Source organism: Pseudophryne corroboree, chromosome 10 (genome assembly GCF_028390025.1).
Source record: "Pseudophryne corroboree isolate aPseCor3 chromosome 10, aPseCor3.hap2, whole genome shotgun sequence".
Taxonomy (NCBI): domain Eukaryota; kingdom Metazoa; phylum Chordata; class Amphibia; order Anura; family Myobatrachidae; genus Pseudophryne; species Pseudophryne corroboree.
Genome location: NC_086453.1, coordinates 84,709,091 through 84,713,784, shown reverse-complemented (window position 1 = coordinate 84,713,784; position 4,694 = coordinate 84,709,091). Strand labels below are relative to the sequence as shown.

Genomic DNA, 4,694 nt, shown 5'->3' with positions numbered 1-4,694 from the left:
AGATCGATATTGTCACGTATCTCTTTCACCCATGCAGGCTCTTGGTGTGCCGGCAGCGCCACCACATTACAAGTCTGTGTCCCGAAAATGGCTTCCTCCGGGGAGGAACTCCCTGCCTCAGACATGCCTCACATGTGTAGAGCACACTCACAGACACACTGGGACTTATTTGGGGACAGACCCACAGTAAAATCTGTCAGAGGAACACAGTATAGGAGCAGCCAGTTCACAATCCCAGCGCCAGTAATGAGTGTGAACACAGAATGCCCACAGCCAAATAGCGCTTTTATACAGTTAATCACACTATAAAATTGCACCACAACACCCTGTGCCCCCCCCAAATATCACCCTGTACTTGTCAGAAGTGGAGGAGGGGACCAGCGTGTTCTCTGCAGCCTGAGGAGAGAGAGAAAACGGCGCTGAGCAGTGTGCTGGCTGCCTAAGGAAGAAGCTCCACCCCCACAATGGCGCGTCCTTACACTCAGTAATCACAGTAATATTTATACTGGCGGGGGTAGGGCTGTGCCAGCGGCACCTTATGCCCCCTTTTAGCCAGTTTTGAGGTATATTTTTGCTGCCCAGGGTGCCCCCCCGCGCCCTGCACCCTACAGTGCTTGTGTGTGTGGACAGCAATGGCGCTCTGCGCTCCCGCCAGCCGCGCCGGACCTCAGCCATCACTTACTTGATAGAAGTTCATTCTTCTCATACTCACTTGTCTTCTGACTTCTGGCTCTGCATCTAGACACGGCTAGCGTTCAGTACCCTTCAGGAGCTAATGGTGTCCTGTCAGCCAGAAGCAGAGCCATGAAACTCTTTAGGAAGTTGGTTCTGCTCCTGCCCCCTCAATCCCACGAAGCAGGGAGTCTGTTGCCAGCAGATCTCCCTGAAAATAAAAAACCTAATAAGTCTTTTCAGAGAAACTCAGTAGAGCTCCTCAGAGTGCATCAAGTCTGCCTGGGCACATTTCTAAAACTGAGGTCTGGAGGAAGGGCATAGGGGGAGGAGCCAGTTCACACCCATTGAAAAGTCTTAAGAGTGCCCATGGCTCCTGCTCCTTGATGTGGTCCCCAGCATCCTCTAGGACGTATGAGAAAGTGCTGTTAGTGTTGCATCATATAAAGGCCCAATAGAAACACAAAACTCTACAACACCAGGTATTCCTAGGAGGTCTCCCTTCAAAGTACTGACCTGGCCCACCACTGCATGGCTTCCAAGGTCAGACGAGATTGGGCATATTCAGTGAGGTATGGTAGTAAAGAGTGTCAATATTTGCAGCAACACCAATGAGAGTGCACCGAAATGAGGAAATTGAGATATCTTTAGATGTTGATGGTTTAGGTAACAAGTGAGGAGTAGATCTGCTGTCCAACGTTAGGCATGGAGCTGTCCACCTAGGTGGATTTAATCCATGAATCGTGGATGAGAGTCCACTGAATAAGTACAGGTGATAAATATAGAAATGCAAAAATATGACATCTCATATCATATAATATCACCACTAATATTTAGGATTCAAATGGTCATTCACAGCAATTTTAATAGGACAAGAAAAAATTACATATGCTAGTAATAGCAACTCTTAGAGACACTGGTCATCAACAAGTGTAAGCATATATACACACACATCAGCTGAGCAGAAAGCAGAAGGCATGAATACAGGGCAATCCCTTGTTATTTTACACAATCCCGTAGGTGCCGTTGACTGCAAAAAAGTATGCATATAAGCTCAGCTCAAAAGACACAGACACGGCAGTATCACTGACATGTCCAAGCCAACTATATAAATAGTTCTAAATATGACCACTAGTGCGCATTGGGATCAGTTGCTATCATTACTGTGAGCCACCTAATAGCATTGCCTAAACATCAGCAGCAGTATCAATGTTATCGATTGGAGAGGAATTGCCAGAGATATTGATACTAATCAATCTATTCTCAGATAGTATTTCATTATACTTGGTCATATTGTTTTCTAGGACATATTAGGAGACTTGTGCGGAATCACAACCTCTTTTACGACTTAAACAGTAAAGCAGGTTTATTTAGTGAACACAGGTGACACAGATGTAACACTGATAGCGGTAATCAGTAGCCCATATTTCACACAAGGTAACAGCATTAGGTAGCAGGAACTACATCATATAACTCCGCCTCTGAGTGACTCCTGGCACTAGCGGTCTAACACTAGGGGATGCACAGAAGGAGACAGGTACAGAGTGCACCATATCCTAACATGAGCAAGCCAATACAATTACATTTCTCATTAAGGCCCAGAAAAAAAGGACATGACCCATGAAAGTGTGAATGAGCCACATGTGGTTAGCATATGGTATCAATCATTTTTAGCTATATGTGGTGATAATTGCACAGTGTGTGGCTCTATCTGCACATGGGTGAGCTAACCGGCCAACCCAGAGGCGTATGGGGCCCAGCTGAATACAGGATGTGATCATCTGTCAAATAGAATCTACTTCCAATCAAGAACACCAGGTTTTCGGAAAAGCTCTGTTTAGATCAGATGGTCCTTTGGATTAATATCATAAGGACCAAAGGACCCGTGCAAAAGTGGCATGAAAATTATCTTCACTGTCGTAGTGCCACAGTACAGGTGAAGATGCGCCACATTTAACGTATAGCACAAAACCTGAATTTAACCATCTCTAAACTATTGTATGAAGCCCCTTTGTAGATTACAAAGTCTTCCATAAAGCAAGGAGCGGCCAGTAGGGAGGCCAATCCCGGACTGTTTTTTCAATCCCGGGATTCGGGATTGAAAAATGCTCAATCCCGGGATTGAACTGTACTATAATCTACAGCCCCATTTCAAATCAGAAAAAAAAAGAACATACTTACTACAGTAAATAAAAGGGTCCCCAAGGTTGAGAGGCAGGCAGGCAGCAGCGGCACAGTGACAGCACTGCAGCAGAGCCGTTCACCACACACCATTCACTGTTCACCAGCTTTGTATTGAAGGCGGGTGGACTCACTGACGGGCAGGCGCGCTGAAGGCAGACGCGGCGGGCACGGCTGGGGCTGCGCAGCGTGACCTTGCTGACGTCACGCTGCGCACAGCAAGGCAGCCGGGGTCGGGCAGCGTCTGAGGCTGAGCCAAGCGCTAGAGCTCAGCGGCGCTGCCCGGCCAAAAAAACAGTAATGCGCATGCGCACCTTAATCCCGTGAATCCCGGGATTGGAGCCTCCAATCCCAGGATTCAAATCCCGGCATTTTTGGCCTCAAATCCCGGGATCCCGCCGATCCCGATCCCGGGATTGGCCTCCCTAGCGGCCAGTATAGTCGGATCAAAACCCTGATTTTCAAACAATCAAATTTTATTCTTTTACACAATGTAAATCAGACTTCAGATCTGTGGGGCCATCTAATCACATAACTCACTCTTCCTGCAGTCTCTCGACCGCTACTGCATGGTGCTCTTCGTCTTACTGCACTCTGATTGGAGAATAGCATCAGCCGTCCGCCAATCAGTGTGTGGAGCCCTCCCATCATTGTGATTGGTGGATAGCCAGTGCTATTCACCAATTAGCATTCTTGCCGACTGTCTTTCTAGTAGCGCAGTCACTCGCTCCTCCCAGTCCCTATATAGATCATAGACATGACAGACGGCTGAGAGGCAGAAAAGAGGACGCAGCCCAGCTGTTAGGAAAGCAAACGCAGGTCACGGATGAAGGTCACCTATGTTAGAATGGGAGAGTGTTACTGTGCATTCTCCAACATGGCTCCTCCAGAGTTACAGTAGTACTGCATATGCACGGTGCCATCTTGTTACTGTGTATGAGTGACATACTAGGAGAATTGCAACCATTTACAACGCAATACCGCTGTTCCAGTACCCGCATCCAGCAGACAGTCACCGGCTGGTAAGCCTTCAGAACCCTGCTCTTCTTGATGCCATCAACCAGTGTAACAGCGAGCTGTACCATCACTTATTTAATAAAACAAACTACCTGGTTAAGCCTGACTTGGGATTGGTACAGACACAAATTTCACTGGTGTGTACATAAACCACCACCGGACATACAATATATCCAACAACCTGTGGCTCGGAAACACCAGACGATTGCAAACCTGGAGGCGCAGATGACACCCTTCAACCCAAACCCCCCCCCCCCCCCCAACACCACCACCAAGTATAAAAGTTGGGCAGTAACAACAAAACATCAGGAACAAAAACACATTGGAATTTCAAAGAGGCATCAAGCCAAGGATGTGGCAGCGATCCACAGGTAATATTAATCAAGATATGGAGGAATAAACTGCTGCTGGGCAAGTTGTCTACCGAAAATTTCAATGGCACATTATTTAAAAATTCTGGAAAACAAGGACATTGTCAACTATGAGATGATTGCACAACAGCAGAAAGAAGAATCGGCACATAGACTAAACATCGCCACCACTCCAAGAGCTGTGCTGCAAGAACAGGCATTCTCAGAGCAGGATGTTTACACTAAAACTGAATGTACTGAAGAGGCATAATATGCAAATAGTGCCAGATAGAATAAAACAATCTCACAAAATAATGCTGAAAATAAATATTTTATTTCTAAAGAAAGATATTTCTATCCAAGTATACCATGAGTCACAAAAATATAGCCTTACAGTTTTTCTGGGCCTGTGTTATAGATACCCCATAGATCTCTGGGTTATTCAGCATGTTACCACCTGTAATCCCCAAATCT

At 46.3% G+C, this 4,694-nt stretch overlaps 1 pseudogene; it reads right to left on the bottom strand.

Moving 5' to 3' along the window:
• Positions 1-1,139: 1,139 nt before the first annotated feature.
• Positions 1,140-1,258, bottom strand: LOC134967432 (5S ribosomal RNA; annotated as a pseudogene).
• Between the last annotated feature and the right edge of the window lie 3,436 nt (positions 1,259-4,694).